Source organism: Mytilus edulis, chromosome 2, assembly GCF_963676685.1.
Source record: "Mytilus edulis chromosome 2, xbMytEdul2.2, whole genome shotgun sequence".
Lineage (NCBI taxonomy): Eukaryota > Metazoa > Mollusca > Bivalvia > Mytilida > Mytilidae > Mytilus > Mytilus edulis.
This window is the reverse complement of record NC_092345.1, coordinates 76,212,208-76,236,355: the sequence shown is the minus strand read 5'-3', so window position 1 is coordinate 76,236,355 and position 24,148 is coordinate 76,212,208. Positions and strand designations below refer to the sequence as shown.

The following is a 24,148-nucleotide window of genomic DNA, read 5'->3' as shown; positions in this document are numbered from 1 at the left end:
ATCTACACATTGAGGTAAACTGGTAGAACCTTTGATATACAAAACACTTATATCTTAAACTAAAGCTTGTGAAAAATTTACAAGTCTTGAAATACCAATACTAGTTATAAATGATAGATTCTGATCAATTTAGAGTGTGTTCACTTGAAAAAATTACAATGATGTAAATATGGTCGACAATTGAAAAGGCATCACACAATTGGGTTTAATATAGGTCATGGTACGATTTCTAAACATATATTTTTTATTTAAAGTAAATTCGGTTTTTTTTGTTTTATAGATTCTTAATAAACTCTTCATAGATACCAGGATTGAAATTTTATATTTACGCCAGACGCGCGTTTCGTCTACAAAAGACTCATCAGTGACGCTCGAATAATAAATAAAAGTGTTTTGAAAACATCAATAAAATCTGTCTATTTTCCCGACCTGTATGGTGTTGTATCTATTCAATCTTAGAGTATTTATCTGATAGTTCAGTTAGTTTTATAAACTTTAAAGACGATTATTTATAATATTTGATTAAATTATATATACCTAAAGAAAATGTGTATTACAAAGATGCTAATAATAATCAACCAAATTATTTTCATTATTTTTCTATTACATTGAAAAGGAATTCAAAGGTTGTTTATTTCTACCAACTAACATGAGAGACCTTTTCTTAATGTTCTGATGCCTGAAAAAAATTCTGATGGTTCCAACTGTACTGCACCAGATATATTTCACATGGCCATAAAAGAGGGAGGTTTGGCATGCCACAAAACCAGGTTCGACCCACCATTTTTTTCCTTTAAAATGTCCTGTACCAAGTCAGGAATATGGCCATTGTTATATTATAGTTCGTTTCTGTGTGTGTTACATTTAAACGTTGTGTTTCCGTTATGTCGTTTGTTTTCTTTTATTTTTCAGTGTAAATTCACATTATTATAAAACGTGTCACGGTACTTATCTATCCCAAATTCATGCATTTGGTTTTGATGTTATATTTGTTATTCTCATAGGATTTTGTCTAATGCTTCGTCCGTTTCTGTGTGTGTTGCATTTTAATGTTGTGTCGTTGTTCTCCTCTTATATTTAATGCGTTTCCCAAAGATAAGTTTGTTACCCCGATTTTGTTTTTTGTCCATGGATTTATGAGTTCTTAACAGCGGTATCCTACTGTTGCCTTTATTTAGGCGTTGCTGGAATGTAGATACATAGAAATGGAAAGTTCATAATTAGGACGCCGTAATGTTCTATTTTCAACTGACCCTCATTGTCAAATTCTAGATGTAAGTGAAGCTATGAGGCAGACGTGACTGTGTCTGTTGTTACCCTTATCTCAAGTTCGATAGAATAGATTTGTTCAACATAGTCACCAAATTTTGAATTCTGTAGTGAGAGAACATCATCTTTATAGCTGACAGAAAAATTATGATGACTACTTACTTACTTATGTATGAAGTCAACCTCATGAATTAATGATTAAGTCGGCAAGCAGAGGGACACAGTTTGTTCCCATGAAAATGCCAATCGTTTGTTGTAAACGTAACAAATATGTTGTCAATCAGAAGGAAGACAAAATACTTGTATCTATATACGGTGGCTATTGAATATGAAACGAAACAGGACAAACTTAATTTTTTCTTTTATTTTGGAATGGGGAATTCTTGTGTAAAGTGTATAAAAGTCAAATCTTTTAATACCATTGCTAGATGAAAGAATGTTTGTACTCTAAAAGATCTTTTGAATTTTGTAGTATCCACATCTGATTCACGCCATCTCTAGAATAACTTTGAAACCAGGCTTTGATTGTTGATATAATTGATATTAACAAGTTAGAAAAAGGTTTCGTGGAGAACTTGGAAGACCAAGCAATGTACCGTTGTTTGTAAGGACGCTTATTTAGTTTAGGTATTTAATAAAGTGATGAAAGATTCAGTTCTTTACCTTTGGTCGAAATTCTAAAGGACAATAGAACAGAACAATGATTTCATCAGGATTTCAACTTAATATGTTGCGTTCCAAGTGATTTGTCATCCTTTTATTAATTTATCAAGTAGTTTAAATAATGTAGTTTACACACAAAATACGATGTTGTTTGGGGCTTAATCTGCGGGGACAACCACATATTTTCATGTAGGTAGGACCATTGTTTTGCAACATTTGCGTCTTAAAAGATTGATGTAGCATGGGTTTTGATAGACCCATTCAGTTTCTTAACTCTAATTTGTATTAACGACCTCATAGCCTTAATCCGTTTGGAAAGAGTATCTACACCTTCTTTCTCGTTTTTAGCCCATTTCTTGTCACAATCCTGACTGAATCCATCAGCAATTTGAAGATGCGTTTCCAATTGATGGATTTAAGCTCACGATGTTTCGGTCCTTTTTGGTATAAATTTTATTGGCATATACACAAGTTCGTATTTAGCCAATATTTTTTGTCTGAATATAAAAAGGTATGATTGCCAATGAGACAACTCTCCACAAGAGACCAAATGACACAGAAATTAACAATTATAGGTCATCGTACACCCTTTAACAATGAGCAAAGCCAATACAGCACGAATGGCAGTTTTCAATACAATTCAATCTGTTTTTTGCGATCTATTTACTCTCTATGAAATCTTCTTTCAATAAAGAGTCTTATAAAGGCATATTGCGCCTTTGTATCAGCGGCCTTGCCATCTTTTATGTTGAAGTTAGATGTGGAAAATTGAATTAAAATATATGAATATCACGACTGAGGGTGTTGCTGGACTATATTTTACTTATATGTAATGTTTGTATAATCAAACTTACCCGTCAACGCTGACTGCGTAGGTGCTGTTCCGTTACCTGAAACACATAATCTAACAAATTATACTTATGTTCAAATGACATTTTGAAACTTTCAAAAGAATAACTCAATTGCCCGTATATTGTAATTAAATACAAGCCGTTAACAAAAAAATGTATACCGAAAGCAATCATACTTTATAATTATAATTGCATATGTTAACATATATAGCATATCGTACATTTGACTCATGCTAGACGATTCTATTGTATTGTTATGTCAAGATGTAAGCAGGAAAAGCTGGGAAGAGGAATTATAAAGTCCTTACTACTAATATAGAACAGCTTTCGAAGATTTTAAACGTTGATTGAAATTCTCTTTTAGTTTAAATAAACTGTTAACACTACGATATATCTCGCATTTTTATTATTTTGATAGTAAAATGCAATCATTGAAATTAGAATAGCAATACTTTTACACGTCAGTAATGCAAATTATAAAAGTCAAAGAACCATCACTGAATGTACAGAGTCAAGCAATCTTCATGAGTATGATACTTTTATATACTCATTCAAATGCATAACAAATGCCAGTTGATCTACCACAAGGGGTTCCCCATCGTCCGAACCTATCACAAGCCAGTACATGTAAGCTAAAGAATAGTTTTTAGTCAATAGACCATGAGAATGTTTGAACAAATAAACTCAACGGAAATGATATGTTTCATTAATAATACAACTGCATGCCAATATCATTAACCTATCACTAGAGGTTCCCCATAAACTGACCTAATCACAAACTGGACTAGATATGTCATCTTATTGAAAGTTTCAAAGCCAATAGACCATGACTGATAATGCAGGACAAAATAATCTCGTTGGACACTGGGTGTGTCAGTTCCTCAAACCACTGCAAACCAAATCTCATTGACCTACCACTAGTGGTTCCCCATAAACTTAACATACACTAGTCATTTTGTGAGGACCTTTATAGCTTGCTGTTCGGTGTGAGCCATGACTCTGTGTTGAGAACCGCACTTTGACCTATAACGGTTTAATTTTACAGCTTATGGCTTGGATGTTGGCACTCATACCACGTCTTCTTATATCTATGTAAATTTCTTTCTACAACTGTATTTTGAATTTATAAAATGATGTATGTGATAATCATCAATGAGACAGAAATCCAACAAGGCGCAAAAAATACACATGTTCGCAATATTCTAAAGGATAAAAAAAAGTGCTATTGATATAAAGTGTTATGCAAAAAATCTAAACTCACTTTTTTTGTATGTCAAGTCATAAGAGGTAATTTATATTAACATATACAGTCGTAAACAACAGATCAGTTTTTACAATGTCAAGATGTAAGTGGTTAACAATTAGAATTAAGTGAAAATGAATTTTAAATAAAACCTACTACCACAGAGGTTGCATAATTTTGGACATCTGGTCCGTGCTATTGTTTGTAACATAGGTGTAAGAGATGCACATAAATCATAGTGGTTGTTGTAGTCTTGACAATTGAATCTAAAGTCTTCATGGTTTGAACACAGAGTTAGTGGTGTTGTTCCTATAACATACAAAACTATTAATGACATAGTTCTGTCCAAAATAATATCTGCTTTTTTTTAATTATGCGCTAAATTCTAAAAGGGATAATTTTGTTTTTATATGACGTAATTAAACATAGTGTTATATAATGATTGTAATTTAGCTTTGTTGTTTTCTGATTTTTCTGAGCTATGCATTATTATTTAACAAATGATCAAAGTAAAACTTTTGTAAAACTTTGTCAGTCCTTCTGAGATAATATTTATTTCGAACCAAAACGCCAGCAGCTTTTAGTGATTCGCATTATGACACTCTGCACTTACGTATTAAAGCGAACAATTTTATTGTAGAACATTTATTTATCTTTATTTGGTCGGCAAACACTTTTTAATACATTTACATACACTTTACTATCAATAGTTACATTATAAGGGATATATATTTGTTGAATTCTTGGAAGTTCATTTTTCAACTTTCCTCTAATCTATTTTGAATTTGTTAACAGTTTTGGATTCGCCACAGGAATTAAGTACAGATTAATTTAAATGGTTTTACAAATCTAATAAAAATTTAAAAAAAAAAGAGAAGTAAACATGTACTTACCATCAGTTGAAGGTAATCCCGTCGTGGTTAATTGACCTATAACAAAGCTTCAAACTCAGTATTTATGGTAATAACAAGTAATAATAGTCGGATTTTTTTTCTAGGTTTTGCACTTGTACTAAATAGGGTTATAATACTAAAATATTTGTTTAGGGAAAATGGAAAAATCAACAGTGTAAAATTTGAGAAAAATCATTTCTGTGTTGCTAGATAAAGGCACCAGTAGTATACTGTTCGAAATTCATTAATCGATGGAGAGAAACCGAATCCGGGTTACAAACTAAAACTGAGGTAAACACATCAACTATAACACCTTCATTTATTTATTGTGTCCAGAAGCCTTTAAATTATAAAATATTGCCAATTCACACTGTTATACCGAGTGTGAATTTGCATTGCTATACCATGTATACGACTTATCTTGGTATGTTCTACATTCAGAATTCAATCATTTATTTTTTTGTTTCTGTTATTGTTTCGGTTGAATCATGTGTTATGTCTTTTCGTCTGTTGTTCAAATAATTTAAAAATTGCCATAATTGTAATATTCCAGAATATGACTGTTATACCCAGAGTGATTTTGCATTGTTAAACGACATGTCTCGGTATTTTGTACATTCAACATTCATGTATTATTTTTTTCTGTTTCTTCTACGTTTTCATTTGGAAAATATATTATTTCTTCGTTCAAGTTCGAGATTGCATGTTAGTTACGTAAGCGCGTCAAAGGTTAATATCCTGTGGTACTTGTCTTTGGTGGAATATGTTCGTTGTTGTTCTACATTTTGCATGTTGTGTCGACTATTATATTATTTGTTTATGTGTTATTTCTCTGTGATGAATGATTTTGCTTGTGCTGTGCTGTATATCTATCACGAAGTGTTGTCATATCATATCAGCGATATTTACATGTCATAAGGCGGTAGATTTTGCAGCCATTAAACCAGTTTCCACCTATCATTTGTCTAAAAATATGGGTGTTGTAATCAAATAATCCGTTTCTATATATGTTAGAGTGGTTTGTTTTGTTCCGTGTTCATGTTTTTCGGTTGTTTTTCTTCTATAGTTGATGTGTTTCCCTTGGTTTTAGTTTGTAACTTAGATTTGTTTTGTCTTAATCGATTTGTGACCATTGAACAACGATATACTACTAATGCCCTTATTTATGGGTTTAACTTCTTAGGGGAAGAACAAACACAAAAATCTGAGTTTTAATTGGAATCATTATGTCAGACCACAACCATACCGTATGGTCGGCTATAAAGGCCTCGCATGCAAAATATGAAACAATTCAATTAAGAAAACTTACGGCCTGATTTAAAACAACACAATTTAAGAAAAACTAATATGACAGACCTTAACCAACGACATTCACTTAAATACAGGCTCCTGACTTTGTACAGGCACATTACGCATGTTATGAACAAACACAAGTTGCATAGTACAACTAATTTGAACAGTGTTGGCTTTAAGACGTCATTGAATTGATGACATACTAATGTGTTTTATTGCAAAATGTACCACAAAGCCTATTCTGCTTAAAAGAAGACAATGATTTCTGCATATCCTGAAATTGTTTTCCATTCCAGTTGATTTCATTCTCAACTCTTAAAAAAGATAATTTTAATTCTTCTTAAAAAGGAATCTATTACAATATAGAAACATTACAAAGATATCATTATTTTTTCATATGTGTCCCCTCCCCCCAAATAAAAGACTAGTATTTCAGAGAAATGCTATATTTTAGAACAAAAATGGTTACACAAAACCAGAGAAACGATGCATTGGGGAACTTCCGGCAAATTACAAAACAACACTTATATCATATAAGCAAATACAGTAATTTACTTATACAATAATACGAATTATTAAAAGATTATTATTTAATCATTGTAGTTAATAATCATGCGATTAACTTTTAACGACTCGTGAAAGCACAAGTTGAAAAACTTAATTGAAAAGGTTACAATGGAGTATGATTTATTAGTAATATTTTTCTTCGTGTTCTGGCCAAAAATAACATTTAAATCTTTACAAATCAAATATTTACGTATTAGGTTTATTAGGTGTCAGATAAATTACATATTTAACCTACTCCCACAGAGGTTGCAAAACTTTTGACATCTGGTCCCTGCTTTGATTTGTAGTGTAGGTGTATGGTATGCAAATGCAACGAACTGATTGTTGTAGTCTTTACAATTGAACCTAGCGTCTTCGTGGTTTGCACATAAAGTTAGTGTTCCTTCAACAAACAACAAACGTCTTACATAATTCTTTCCAAGGACCTTTATTTGGTTATATGATAGAGGATCGGTAATTTCTAGAAGTGATAAGTTCGTTTTACATGACGCAATGTTACATTTTTATTTAAAGATTAACTTACGAAAAATATTGAAAGTCTTTATTAGTCTTTCTAAAAACAATATATCCTGCGTAACAACAAATATACAGCTGTCAGCAAATATAACATGACTGACTCTCATTTTGACACTTATTCATTATGTATTAAAGAAACGATTTCATTGTGGATATATAAAGGAAGATATGATATGAGTACCAATGAGACAACTCTCCATCCAAGTTACAACTTAGAAAAAGTAAATCATTATAGGTAAAGGTACGGTCTTCAACACAGAGCCTAGGCTCACACCGAACAGCAAGCTATAAAGATCCCAAAAATGTCTTTTGTAAAACCATTCAAACGGGAAATCCAATGGTCTAATCTATATATAAAAAAAAGAGAACCAAGAAACACTTCTGAACCACATAAACAAACGAACATCAGATTCCAGACTTATAAAAGGTGCAAAAACAAATGTAAATTTCTCTTTGATTGATTACAAACCTCGCATTGTTGACTGGGTGGTCAAAGTATGTGAAAAGTAAAAGTTTTAAAAGGAATTGTTTCATCGACACATATTACCTCTGACTGTCTAAAGTGTACGTAGTCTATTACGTGACATTAACTTAATAACTGATGCAGCTAAAATATCCGTATTCCAAAGACCAAATAACAGTAGATCTTAATAGAAATAACGCATTCTTACTTTTGAAATAGTTCATACAAAATCTAAACGAAAGAAAGATCTGACAGGATCAAAATTACAAACATGTATACATCTAAAAGGAGGAATAACAATTAAAACTTCGCGCTGAAAGTATAATAATGGGTAGTTATTCCGTTCTTATTTTTATTACGTTTTTTCAATGAAATTGAAATACATGGAGTTACGATGCGAACAAGTTTACCAGACTCTTCTTTATTATTCACATATTCCACGGGTGTAATTGCGGTGGTAATGTATTGCAATTGGAACGTTAAAGCTCTGGTCTAGGCTCCTGAATGAAATTTAATGTTTGCAAGATCAATTACTATTCTAATTGAATGAGATATACAGAAAATTAACCCCAAAAAAATAAAATAAGATAGTCCTGTCAAAATAATTTAACATTATGCTCAGTATCTCAGAAAAATCGGAGTTAAGTACACTTTTTTTTTACAAGACTACAGATTGATCCTCGACATTTTAACGACATTAAATATGAAATATGTAAACAAACCAGATTTTGTTTTATAATGCGAATGAGTTAACACCTTTCGGTGTAAAATATCATTCCATTTTATTCATTCAAATGATTCTTTATTCGTGTTCGCATAATCAGACATTTTGCAACAACAAAAAATAAAATACTTCTATAAAAAATATTTTGGGAATCGTGAAAGATCGCGTACCACTTTTTAAAGACTAAAAAGAATCGTGAAAGATCTGATAATACGTAAACGCTCAAAACATTATTTAATTATAGACCAATTTATATTTGAATGACTCAGTCTTACGTCTCTTTTGTTGGTGAACTGGGCTATTATAGTGCAATGCCATCGGATCTAAATGTGTACAATACCAAATCGACTAAGTACCTTATAGCAATAATACTATAATTGTCCGTTCTGCTACGAAATATATACTACACTAGCCAATATTGTCATACGATGTACACTTGAACGCGACAACTAATAGAATTGAAAAAAGCAACCCCACCCCATCCCTAAAAAAATATTTCCAGGGCGGATGCAATACATATATACTTTAACGAATTTAACGACAATAAACGCTCCTGAAAGTGATTTTATTTCTTGAATATCCTTATTTAGATACGTTCAAAGTATCTTTTTTTTATAAATTTTAGAAAATAAGTTGAAAAAATGAAAACATTTATGTTCGTTCTACTAAAACAAGTATACCCTTCAACTAGTTGTAAGTTTATCAATTGGTACATAACTATTGGTTTTTTTTATTATTCAGTCTGGTCTGGCGCGGAACGTTTTCGTGGTTTGAAAATAAAATTTCGGTTTTCACAAATTGAAACAAGCCTATACGAACTATAAATGTACAGTTCATTGGACTATTCATGCAATTAAATGGACACGAGATAAATATAGTTTCCAATTTCAAATCCACTCATTAAAGAATTCGACAAAAATTGTAATGTTCCATTCATTTTTTTGTCTATTTCATTTACACAGAAACGTTTACAGTTTAATAATATGTCTTGGTTACCCGATACAATTTTCTACTTCTGTCGATTTTTCGCAGGGGAGAATCAAGTCTCCTGTAAAAGGGTGCTTCTAACCATATGTCCCCATTCAAATGCGTTGGTTGTAAAAAAAAAGAGGGGGTCCTTACTCTGACAACTCCCATCAACCAGGATCAAACACTCCTTTAAAAGAACATTTAAAGAAAATTTGTACATATTTCCTTGACTTTGGTAAATTTTCTAGGATTACAGGTTTATAAAAGTTTAAAGCAAATGTTCATTATGTTTAAAGCACAAATATCCTTCAGTTTTGCATGTAAAAAAGGTTGAACGTCCTACGCCCGTCTGGTTGTATTTCACACTGCGTGCAAACCGTTTGCTTTTATCATAATTTACTGCATATTTTCTCTGACTAATTTCTTGTATTATTGAGAAATTTTAATCATTTTGACTGAGAAAAAAAAATCGTTTTGAAAATACGGTGGGTTCTTCAGATTTTGAAGTAGACGGTAACAATCAATTACATTTATTCAAGGAGATTTCAATAAAAAAAAAAGGTCTCTTATCAAATTGCATTTTTGGAAGCTCAAATGCATAACGCGAATGGAAAACAAGTGTCATATTCGAAGTTAGGTACACGAATTTCCTTAACGTGGCCCGATCTAGAACGCGTTTTTGAATAATGCGCAACTCGGGCATTTTTCGGTTGTTGGTTTAACGATTTTCATATAAGACATAAAATAAATGTAGACAATACCTTTTCTGATTACTTTAGGCACCAAAATGATAAAATAGAACAATTTTTGATCGTAGTCATATTTTATTTACATTTATACTGTTATTATTGTTTACGACATAGTTTCGCGCCATTTGCGGCAATGTAAACAATATCCAGACGACATGCCTAGCAGAAAGAAGAACGGTCGGTTTTTGAAAAACTGTCAGGCAGAGACTTACAAGAACAGATTAGACAACATTTTTAGACCCGATTTTTCAACAACTGATTTTGATACACCATCTACACTCGATTTTGATACTACTTTTAAACCCGATTTTGATACTACTTTTACACCAGCTTTTGATTCATCTTTTACACCCGGTTCTTTCCAACACGCCCACACCTATCAATCCTCTGCATCGTTTGATGAAATAAATGAGTTTTATTTTTCTGGAAAATTAAAGCCAATTGATTATACCAGACATGTGGTTGACATTAAAACCTTTTTGGATAACAAAAGATGTTCTAGATGTGACATTACATTGAAGTTAAAAGATGGAATTGGAATTTTGCCTGCTGGTTTCTGTGGTCACCTGATTGTTCGTTGTTATAACTGTAATGAGTTTGTACGTGTTGCCATGGGCAAAACCCACAGTTCATCCCATGGGTCAAGGATATTTGATGTCAACACCAAACTTGCAACTGGTAAGTGCAAAAATAAAATCTACACACCCTGTATATTTATAGTTCATATTCACATGTAGCATGTTTACCTGGTACCAATTCCCTAACTGCAAATAATTATGATGTCTTGCAAGGCTTTCTTCCTAAGACATGTAAGATGAGGCCTTTGCAGGCTTTAGTTTATTGTTTTTGTTGGGTTTTTTTCTGTCTGGCAAGAATGTAAGAAATGCAAAATCAAATTTACAAAACCAAAATATGACATCATCCAGTGAAAAGGTCGTTTACACAGTAGAATAAAATGCTTCACTGAGCTCAAATCAAATCCTGAACAATTGGGGCAATATTGGACACAATATTCCAGCTTGGTACTTAGTCTGAATTCGGATTGTGATTAAATTTTTTTGACATAATTATAATATAGCTTTCAGGGCCTAATGAAACTAACTATGCAGAATGGGCTTTGCTCACTGTTGAATGCTGTACAGTGACCTTAAGTTGTTAATTTCTGTGTCATTTAGGTGTCTTTTGGAGAGTTGTCTCATTGAATTGGCAATCACACCACATCTTCTTTTTTATATTCTGTACTGCACATTCTAAATTTATTCTGTACCATGCACCAAATACTCTTATAACAAAACATTCAACATCATGTGCTGAAATGTGGTTAAACCCAAAATCAGTGAAAATTTGGTGTCAGAATGAGGCCACACTTAAAAATATTCTGGTTTGCCCAAACCCTACCCAACATCTTTTTTTATGTTATGGCCTGATAGTCTCCTTGTTGTATATTTATATATGAGTGTTGTCAATGGTTAACCCGTTAACCTTCAGAATACCCAAACCGCTGACAGTTTAACAAGACTTTTTATATTAATATTACTTGTGTATTGAAATCATTAGATACTTTTCTTTCTATAAAAAAAATATTGTAATTAATTTGACAGATCAATTGTCCAGTAATTATACTGATTGCTAAAAAAACTTACCATATACACCATATACATTGTCTTTCAGTTCAAGGCAAGATCTTAAGTAAACATAATCAGCAATCTGATTCAAATTTTACGATTTACTTCATTCATATTTTATTTTTGATCTACATTTTGTGTAATTTTGCGTAGACCTAAGGCTTAATTAGTCACATTATAAACGAAATGCCAACTAAGAAATTGTGAAAGGCAAATCAACATGTATGTAGCTTTATGTAAAAGTGATGGTTCTAGTAACAACCTTAATTATTTCAAATTGAAACACTTCACATTATTTTCTGAGACATCAAGAAAAAATGAAACAGTCTTCGTTTCAGACATTTTCAATTCAACATGATCAATTAGTTTTTTTTTAATTTTTCAATCGGTATCTATTACAAAGGCCAGCTGATACACGCCATAGCAGATACAGTGCATTGTACTATTTAAAGTCAAACTTAGCTAAGAATTCTCACAGACAAACCTTATAACGCCAAAGGACAAACTTCAATTCATTGTATTATAAAACATACATTTGTAGGGTTTGTCAAGCCGAAATATTTGTCAGCACACTAGTAACAACATCTTTGAATAATACTTATAGAATAACCATACATTGTCTCGAAATATCAATGTTATTTGTACAAGGATTAGAAACAGGTAGAAAGCGAGGCTGGGAAGAGAAAAGGTTTTTTAAAGCCGAGTACAAATGAAATTTATATTTCAAAACAATGTATGCTGTTTCTTTATATACTCACGGTAGGTATAGTGTCCGGCTAGGATCGTGGTTTTTCGAGTAATTTGATCGGGCTTTTTCGAGTGTGACCACTTTTTTCGAGTGAATTTGATCAAAAATGTAAACAAACAGACTTCATTTGTAACAAGACGTGATTAAAAAGCTTGAGTTTGATAAACAAGGTTGTACATGATATGTAAGCATTTGAGATATAAAGATAGTATCATTCTGACATTGCTTTTCGTTTAAAAAGTTAAATTTAGCCTTAAAATGCTTTTATTCCAAAATACCGAATAAAGCCATTTTCTTACACATACCAATGCAAATGCCGACGGAAAGGCATACATAGAATCTATATATCCTTACATATACAGACACTTTAAAAAAACAATTGTTATTGCATTGAAAACGACATTTTGAGAGTAAATTCAGTTTCTTATGTACAGGTTTTTCGAGAGCAGTCCGGGCTTTTTCGAGTGTGTCCTTTTTTAATCGAGTGATTATACACATTCTTTATAGCTAAAAATCTTATGTGTTTACGTTTAAAAACTATAAAGTAAAGGCTCAAATTAAGTACTTTCAAGGCACATGTTGTATCAACACTTGCATTTTATCATGAAACACGTATCGTTCATTTGTATATATTCTTTTTCTAACATCTTATCAATTGCATGTACAGTATGTATCCGTGATTGCAACAACCTAATGTGAGTATTCCGGTAATATAAGTATTTGGACCTCATGGGATGACTATTGCTGAACAGCAAAATGTCGACTTGGGAGATAACTTCCAAAAACTTCTTAATGAACTGTTAAACAAGTGTTCAACTGTTTTAACTAACTGACTAAAACAATCGATCTGATAAAGAGTCTAATAATTGATAGTAGAGACGGACAGAAAACATAATTATACTAGTACACCAAACTTAGACAATTAATTGAAAGACAGTGGGTTTCAACTTGTAATTGTGCTGTTTTGTGTAGCTTTTGAACTATAAAATTAATACATTTTATGTAACCGTCGTTGTTATACATACGTTTATTGTATTATTGAATCGTTTCTATTGTATAAACTTGAGAATGGAAATGGGGAATGTGCCAAAGAGACAAGAACCCGAACATAAAACTGACAACAGCAGAAGGTCACTAACAGGTCTTCAGTGCAGCGAGAAATCGTCGCACCCGGAGGCGTCCTTCAGCTGGGCTCTAAATAAATATATATACTAGTTCAGTGATAATGAACGCCATACTAAACTCCAAATTTTACACAAGAAAAAAAATTAAAAAAATACAAGACTAACAAAGGCCAGATGCTCCTGACTTGGAACAAGCGCAAAAAATCAAAATTTAGTTCAAGAGAAGTCCGAGTCTGATGTCAGAAGATATAACCAAAGAGAATGAACAAAATGACAATAATGCATAAAAAAACAAGAAACTACTAGCAGTTAACTGACATGCCAGCTCCAAACTTCAATTAAACTGATTGAAATATTATGTCTTCATCATATGAATATTAGGCACAATCCTTCCCGTTAGGGGTTTAGTATCATACCATCATAACATATATGAGAAGATATACCTATATGGTTCTAAATTGGGTTTCCCCTTGGGCACTTATTTTTTCGCCACCTCTTTCGCCAAAACAATATATTTTTCGCCAATGTTAACATAACTATATCTTTTTTGTTCTATCCAATCCCACCCCTAAACCGTTAGTTTTCCCGTTTGAATGTTTTGAACTTGTTATTTTAGGGGCCCTTAATAGCTTGTTGTTCGGTGTGAACTAAGGCCCCGTGTTGAAGGCCGTACCTTGGACTATAACGGTTTATCTTTATAAATTGCTATAAGGATGGAGAGTTGTCTCATCGGCACTCAAATAACATCTTCCTATATCTATCATATGGTCCAACCATACGCGTACAGTTTGACCATATGAAAATACGCATATGGTCGTGACCATACGCGTATGGTCCTGATACTCATATGGTCCGGAACATAAGCATAGACTATTCTTATTGAGACGTACATGCATATATTGTATAAGATGAGATGTAGGTTCTTAAAAAAGTATACATCTTAGATATTTCATGATCTATTTGTCTTGTATCTTGTATTATTTATTTTATTGTTTAAGAAATGGAAACCGAAAATGACTAAATGCTACAACTGTGAGCAGGAGTCTAATACACAAATATAATAATTGGCCATACAGCAACTAAGTACCATGATAACTTCCTTTCAGTTAAAGAAAAGGGTCTAAAAAGAAGAAAATTTGAATATTAATCAAGACATTAAAATGATGATCCTGGTGTCCAGTCGTTCGAAGCACTGGACAATCTAGCTGGTGATAGCATATGATATACACATTTTGTATTTGTCTATCATTGCTAAAGGATCATATTTAGGCTAATGAACTACATGTCTTCATATCATTGTTGATTTTATCTGAAATTTTATTCAAATTTTGTGTTTAATGACAACAAAAATGGGATGGATTAAGTGTGTGTGTTTTTTAAGTTTTTTTATTAATTGGTTTCTATTATTAATCTCCGGAGTTCACCACAAGAAATATTATTAAAACTGTAAAATAAAAAGTAACATGAAATGAAATTAAAATGAATATGAGATCCCTGCATAATGTTCTAGACACCGTTTTGTTAAGGATCAAGTTATTTCTAAATGAATACTGGAAAATAGTTGTATAACGCTCCCAAAACAGAATATTTGCATTAAATTGAAAAAAGATTCATTTTGATATGTTTTTGAAGACTTATTGGGAATATATGATATTGTACTTCATTTAATTACAGTTATAAACTAGAAAAAAGTTTTTTTTTAAAGCCTAGAATACCTTCAATTTTCTGTAAAAAAACCCGGACCATTTTTCTAAAAACCCGGACGAATTCACAGTTGCTCTCGAAAAAAAAACCGGACAATAACAAACACTGATTTATCTATTAAATACAAGGAAATTGAGCTTCTTTGTTGATCAAAACATATATATTATTCAATATAAGATGCGTAGTAATGTTTAAAACTGTTATAATTACGAAATATCCGTTAATTGAACTTATCGCATGTTTTATCACTCGAAAAAGCCCGAACCACACTCGAAAAAAATGGACCAAATCACTCGAAAAACTCACGATCCTAGCCGGACACTATACCTACCATGATACTGCAACTCTTATAACTAATCTAAATGAAGTATTTACAGTAAAAAACATAATTTCTTAATTTTAAGTGAAATTGTTTAGTAATGTTACCGAAACATAGTTTTGTCTCTCGATTTCCTTTGATTTTTTTGATTTTTTTTTTTGGAAAAACTATCAGTACGAACAAATTGCGAATCGGACACACGATAGATTTGTTGCATTATATTCAAATTTAAGCAATAATTTCAGACTTAAATTAATTGTAAATCATCGGTGAAACCTAAATATTATGAAAACTATAATTGTAGTCCCCTAGTTCATGAAGCAAGTTCTAAATTATCACTTTGTACACAGGATAAGGTGTATGTTGTTTATGGTCCTTGTATTGCAGCATAATCTATCACATTGTAGAAGCAGTACGTTATTGGTTTTTTTTTAATTTTAATTGTAGTTGAAAATGATGTTAGGACGAATAATAGCAACACCAGAGGTCAATTTTGATAACCAAAGAAGAACGAGGATAAATGTTTAAAAAAAAAAAGAAATTTATTAAAGTAACAAAAACAAGACATACAACGAGCATAATAAACCAATTGAATTACTGCTTAAAGAGATAACTCAAAACATGAGAACAATGACTATAATATAAGTATTGGGAGTGTTAAAATTACTTTTAAAATGATTTTGTTTCTCAAGTTTTGATGAGTGACAACATTATTTTATTGGAAGCTGACTTTAATAAAATGTTGTTTATTAAATTGTCATTTGTTATTTGGTTGTAGTTTTGTTCACATGATGAAAACAATAGGGGGAATCAATAGTATTTATTTCAGTTATTGAACTATCATTTACCAGTAAGAATCAGTTGTGCTACCTTTAGCTGTCCAATATTTTTAAGAAAGATGAGGGCTATTCTTAAAAATATTGGACAGTTAAAGGTAACATAATGGTTTCTTACAGGTAGATGATAGTCCAATCACTAAAATAAAGAACAGGTAAAACAATAGAACGACGTCACAACAATGTTTTAATGCAAGATGAAAGAGAGCAAGATTGGTGTCAATGATGAGTTTGATAAGTCACTGAGAGTTAGATTAGTGTCACTGATGAGTGTTATGTAGACGAAATGCGCGTATGGCGTATCACATTATAAGCCTGTTAACTTTGATTACTAATTACAACCAAATCATACTGTAACCTTTTTATTTAGTATCTTAAATGACCATTCATGTTGATTTTCTAAAAAGTTTTAAAAAAAACTAATATAAAAACACTACTTCAATAACTTTCAAACATAAATATTGAATAATTAAAATCTAATAATTTGTTACTTGCATATGACACAAAATACGAAAGGCCTTGCAACTTAAGTTAAACAGGATGTTGTTTAATTTATAATAGATGTTATTTGAAATGTATAACTCTCTGTCCAGGTGTGATGTTTTTAATACGTGCGTCGCAAGCAGTAGATGATACTTTATAGTTTACCTCTAAGCAGAACAACAATTTTTATTTATAAAAATTAACAATAAATGTACACACTGAATTATATAACTATCTAAATGGTGTACGAAACAACACCAATATAAAAAAATAGTCCAGACGGGTCGAGTAAAAATAATTAAAGTCGAATATTGATAAGAGCTATTTCATACTTTTACTGGTTTGTAGTGGATGTAATATAATTCTTTAATACTACAATGCTTCGTTCTTTAAAATTTGACACACATTATCTACAATCCGTTCATACACTGTATTAGGATAAATCCTCTTCTACACTGTATAAGTATACAGCACGAATATCATTTATCAATATAAAATTCTTGGAATAAATGAGGATTGTAGAAAGACTCCGCCGAACAAAGCAATATCTATATTTCAAGCCTAATGTAAAAAATGTTATATTCTTTATAAAACTCAAAAATGTCAGTATTCACCTCAGAAGCTAACAAAACCTTTAAATATACTTATTAAGAAGGGATATAGTTACGATACTGTTGTCAGGTCATTAAAGATTGCATATTTTGGCGTTAATATTGATTCACTTATAGGGTCTTTGCATCGGAACTAAACACATTTTTTATTAATAAACCAGTTGTTGGCATGACACGGGTTATGTTCTTCTCATATATGTTATAATGGTATGATACTAAACCCCTCACGGGGAGGATTGTGCCTGATATTCATATGATGAAGACATAATTTTTCAATCAGTTTAATTGAAGTCCGGAGCTGGCATGTCAGTTAACTGCTAGTAGTCTGATGTTATTTATGTATTATTGTCATTTTGTTTATTTTCTTTGGTTACATCTTCTGACATCAGACTCGGACTTCTCTTGAACTGAATTTTAATGTGCGTATTGTTATGCGTTTACTTTTCTGCATTGGCTAGAGGTATAGGGGGAGGGCTGAGATCTCACAAACATGTTTAACCCCGCCGCATTTTTGCGCCTGTCCCAAGTCAGGAGCCTCTGGCCTTTGTTAGTCTTGTATTATTTTAACTTTTAGTTTCTTGTGTACAATGTGGAGTTTAGTATGGAATTCATTATCACTGAACCAGTATATATTTGTTTAAGGGCCAGCTGAAGGACGCCTCCGGGTGCGAGAATTTCTCGTTACATTGAAGACCTGTTGGTGACCTTCTGCTGTTGTCTGCTCTATGGTCGGGTTGTTGTCTCTTTGGCACATTCCCCATTTCCATTCTCAATTGTATTGCAATTAATAAACACAGAGCTTTTCTACGAATATTGTTGATTTATCTGTTGTTTGAACTTGTCCTACTGTTTGGGCTGCAGTAGTAGCGCGGCGGGCTAGAAAAAGAAAGACAATATTTAACAATTAATAATGAATAAACAGCGTGAAAGACGCGAAACAAAATCGTTTAAGAAAAAATACAAAATCCTTCTTACATAACAAAAATAAATGTAGATGTCAATATGATGTTTTTAGAAGTACACAGATTTCTATAAAATCAGTCAAGTTCTAAACTGTCCCAAATGTATAAAAAATGTTCAAGAGATTTTGCAGTCCTACTATGATATATATTAAAGGCAATAGTAGTATACCGCTGTTCAAAACTCGTAAATCGATGGACAAAAAAAAAATTAAAAAAATCGGGGTAACAAACTAAAACTGAGGGAAACACACAACAGAAACACACATGTTTTTGTATAAGGGAATAAATCTGAACTTTTAGATTGGCATTAAGTTTAAAACTGAGATGCAGTTTTTTTTTATTGATTGATTTGTTGATAAGTATTAATAGCAAATAAAAACACTATTGGATATTTCGTGGTGGTCAGTTTTATTTGTTTAGGGTTGTAAGCACCTACCATCAGTATGAAAACTCAAAATCACAGTTAATTTAAAATTGGAGACGAATGCATCCGCCACGCATGGGGTCTCCACTTACAACCTCACTGTTAACATTCTAGTGATACTGTAGTTGAACTACTTGAACCCTGCGAGACCCCATTAAATTTTGAATTAATGGTGACCGATGAATTGGCCGTATGTTTTAGATTTGACTTTTAATGCCAAATTCTCGAATCATTTCATGATGTCACCGGGAAGTTTTAATGAAATCCAATCGAGAACTATTGAATAGTATTTATAAAAAATCGGTTATTTTAGTTTTATTATAGTCAACTTCCCATTAAGAATGTTGACTATTAATTTTTGATCTTTAACTCCCTAATTAATTCCATTTTTAAACTATTGCTAGTGCAGCTGGTGCAAAAGAAACGAAGATCTGTTACCAAATTCAAAAGAGATATTCAAATGCAGTTAAATGTGCATTGACAAATTAATCAATTTAACAATTTTGTTAACTATTTATGTAAATGACAAAACAGTCTTTTTTTGCACCATAATTTATTTTCTAAACGACAAAATTATCTCTTTATTACGAAAAAATTGTCGTTATTCAAACACAATTTGTCGTTATAACCTCCTTACATAGGTTACTAATTTTTGTTTATAGAAAACATGTCACAAAAAGGAATTAAACGGAGAGACATGACCTTTCAATCGCATAGAGACTATGCAAGTTGTAAATAATTGTAAGACGACATCAACAGAAAATTCGAATGCAATAAATCATATCGAGAAAAGTCTTTGAGACAATCACAAGATTCATAACTGAGTACGGGCGTAATAATATGAGGCGGAATTAAACTAGTTATTCTAAAGATGCAATGGTACATCATCGTACAGATCTTTTATACTAAGGGATATACTTTTCTAACTTCTGGAACTGTTAGTGTTATACATACCCATAGAATCTACACATGTTTGTTCGTGACAATAACAATGATCTCCTGGGTGATGGGCTCCTAAGCATAACTGGTGTCTCTCGAGGTGCTGCAAAATAAGGACTTAATGATTGATTGCATTTGCTTATGGTTTATAGTTTCAGGATAATATAGCATATGATAGTCTAGTAACACTTGTTCGGCGAGGCTATCTTGGGTTGTTTCACAGTAACAGATGTATCTAACAATTAGAGGTTTTCCGATATGCTACCGTACCAACCGTAGTGCTAACTGAGGGCCGTCATTGAACTTTTGAAAATAATTGATACATACAAAAAATATCAACTTATGTTTTATGAATCATAATCAAGGGTATTCAGAGGATTTTATGCAACAACTTCTTTTAGCACTGAGCTCTACAATTGATTGGCTTTGCAACGTGTACGAGTTCGAAGCGATAATTAGGACAACATTTGGGATGACAACAATTTCGAATGCCTCTCTAGAACTTATTTGAGTATATATAAATATGTCAATGTGCATGTTAGTTTATTTATTCAATTATACAGTTGTTGTAAGTTTTAGATATTGCATAGAACGTTTGATAAAACTGCTAAATGCAAAACGCACAGACATGGTGCAATTTTATACGTTTTATGAGATAAACAATGCTGAATATCTTTTCGTGCATACACATTTGCGTATTAATACCTTAAGAAATAATAAATAAATATACGTTGAATAGCTACGTGCCTTCAAATGTTCCTTAGAACTTAGAATAAACGCAATATCATACTAAATACGTTTCCTCTGACTGTATTGTTCGTTCCACCAAATGTGTCGCGTTCGTTGTGCGTTTTTAAATAATCACTGTACAGTTCGTTGACAAAACACGTCACAAATCACTTTCTTGTCAAGGTTTTCGAGATGATGTCGGCGACCCTTTTTCTGTATTTATTGTAAATGTTTATTTGTTTACTTAGTCAAAGTAGTTGAACTTTAAATATCTGTCATCCAAAGCCTAAATTGCAATATTTAACCAGCGTACATCTAATAGGAATGTTTCTATTGAAAATTGGGACTTTCAACGTTATTCCAGATGAAATGAACAGTTAATTAATATATTCCAGAGGAAATAAAGTTTCTAAAAGTATAATACAGTCAATACAACTTTAATGACTTACTTTTCACAATTTGAGGCCCTTCAAAATGCCGATGTTGGTCGGGTCCAAATTCGCCTAAACGAAAGCAGACATAGGAGCTCATTGAACTTAATTTGCCGAATGCCTTGAATGGCATTCCAACTGCTTAATTTTTTAGCTCACCTGGCCGAAAGGCCAAGTGAGCTTTTCTCATCACTTGGCGTCCGACGTCCGGCGTCCGTCGTCGTCCGTCGTTGTCGTCCTGCGTTAACTTTTACAAAAATTTTCTCCTCTGAAACTACTGGGCCAAATTTAACCAAACTTGGCCACAATCATCATTGGGGTATCTAGTTGAAAAAATGTGTCCGGTGCCCCGCCCAACCAACCAAGATGGCCGCCATGGCTAAAAATAGAACAAAGGGGTAAAATGCAGTTTTTGGCTTATAACTCAAAAACCAAAGCATTTAGAGCAAATCTGAAAGACGTAATATTGTTCTTCAGGTCAAGATCTATCTGCCCTGAAATTTTCAGATGAATCGGACATTTCGTTGTTGGGTTGCTGCCCCTGAAATGGTAATTTTAAGGATATTTTGCTGTTTTTGGTTATTATCTTGAATATTATTATAGATAGAGATAAACTGTAAACAGCAATAATGTTCAGCAAAGTAAGATCTACAAATAAGTCAACATGATCAAAATGGTCAGTTGACCACTTTAGGAGTTATTGCCCTTTATAGTCAATTTTTAACCATTTTTCGTAAATCTTAGTAATGTTTTAGAAAAATCTTCTTCTAAACTACTGGGCCAAATTTAACCAAACTTGGCCATAATCATCATAGGGGTATCTAGTTTAAAAAATGTGTCCAGTGACCCGGCCAATCAACCAAGATGGCCGCAATGGTTAAAAATAGAACATAGGGGTAAAATGCAGTTTTTGGCTTATAACTCAAAAACCAAAGCCTTTAGAGCAAATCTGACTGGGGCTAAAATTGTTTATCAGGTCAAGATCTATCTGCCCTTAAATTTTCAGATGAATCGGACAACCCGTTGTTTAGTTGCTGCCCCTAAATTGGTAAGTTTAAGGAAATTTTGCTGTTTTTGGTTATTATCTTGAATACTATTATAGAAAGAGATAACCTGTAAACAGCAATAATGTTCAGAAAAGTAAGATTTACAAATAAGTCAAACCCCCTAAGGAGTTATTGTCCTTTATAGTCAATTTTTAACAATTTTCATAAAATTTGTAAATTTTTACTAACATTTTCCACTGAAACTACTGGGCCAAGTTCATTATAGATAGAGATAATTGTAAGCAGCAAGAATGTTCAGTAAAGTAAGATGTACAAACACATCACCATCACCAAAACACAATTTTTTCATGAATCTATCTGCTTCTTTTGTTTAATATTCATATATACCAAGGTGAGTGACACAGGCTCTTTAGAGCCTCTAGTTATTTTTTTTAACATTTAAAGCTTTGTAGATGTGGTGTGATGGCCAGTGAGACAACTTTCCACCAAAGTTTAAATGAGGTGGGGTTATAAAGCAATTATTATAGTCCAATGTACAAATTTAACAATGAGGAAAATCTATACCATATAGTTTGTTAAAAAAGGCCCGATATAAAAAAAAATGTGAAAAAATTAAAACGATAAAACTAACGGTTATATATTTATAACTTATGAATGTATAAAAGAAGAAGAAAAAATAGCAGATCTATATAACCAATGTACTACAGGCCCCTGACGTTGGGCCGACACAAAACAAATGCGGCGGGATTAAACATGTGAGCCCCAAACCCTCTTATTAACCTGGGACACTGGTGCAACAGCACCACATGATAAAACAAACCTGTTCAGTTGCAATTGGCTCAACTCAAAATGTTGGTACAAGGCACAAACACCATATACATAAAATATCGACAAAGGAGTAATTTTAATAACTGATAGTTATTTCTTTAAGCGAAATACAACTATGAGGTTAATCAGGAACATGTATCAAAAGTATTAATAAGTGTATCCAACTCTTTTAGGTAAAGACGTAATAAAACGCATGAACTTGTGCAATGCCACCAAATATAAACAGTATCGAGAGGATGTACGGTATTATGAGTTCTCATAAGTGTGCATATAATGTAATAATGTTAAGTGATGTTTTGATTTAACAGGTACAGCAAAACTTTCTATATTGTAGCCAAATTGTTTTTAATTATGAAAGAATTTTGTAAAGGGTGACTGGGAAATATACTATTAGATATGGTAACTTTGGTCTTTTTCCGACCGGCAATGTAAGATCCAAAGTCTCGTGTAAAGAGCTTACTACACTGTACGAACCCCTGCAAAAACTTTATGAGAGGTCCATAAATGGCCTGTTGAAAGGCAACAATATACCTCATTTTATCCAGTGGCAGTCCAAACTAAGTAAGTAAGTTGATTATCATTATTTATCCTCTTATTGTTAACGTAATTTTTCAAGAATAAAGTTAATCTTTAAAGTAGTCTTAAAAAAATATTTTGAATATTTTACGGATATCAAAAGGTTTTTGTGGCTGTATTTACCGTTGATCTTTTCATTTTGTCAAACAAGCTTGCAAGACATTCAACATAACTTGCAAAAGATCTACTGAAATTAAATTTAATATCAGTATCAATATAAATAAAGGAGATGCGCATTTTGATAAATATTGTATCTTCAGTGCTGCTAGAGCATTTTGATCTCAAATGTCAATTGAAACCTTTCGAAAAACTTACCTAAAACAACAATAAAAAAAGAAGCCTTGTCATAGCCATTACGTATTGTTTTGGAGATTCCTATTAAGAAAACTTTGGTCTTTATGATAAGGTTCGATCGGGTCTTCTGTCAAATAGTTATGTCATGCAATGACCAAACAAATAATCGACAGTAAATTGTTTATCTTGTATAAGTTACTATAAGACTTCAAAGTATTTTGCAGTCTATTTGTATTCTATGGAAAATAAAGAGAGCTAAAAATGTAAAGTTTGAAAGCTTAAGGGGCTCCTGGGTATAAGTCAAATTT

At 32.2% G+C, this 24,148-nt stretch overlaps 1 long non-coding RNA gene across 1 annotated transcript; it reads right to left on the bottom strand.

Annotated features, from left to right (window-relative positions):
• Positions 1-4,185: 4,185 nt before the first annotated feature.
• LOC139512991 (uncharacterized) lies at positions 4,186-23,959 on the bottom strand. The gene is made up of 3 exons (XR_011662369.1): positions 23,862-23,959; positions 4,920-4,955; positions 4,186-4,335 (listed from the first exon to the last, which is right to left on the bottom strand). It is a non-coding gene; the product is annotated as an uncharacterized lncRNA (long non-coding RNA).
• Between the last annotated feature and the right edge of the window lie 189 nt (positions 23,960-24,148).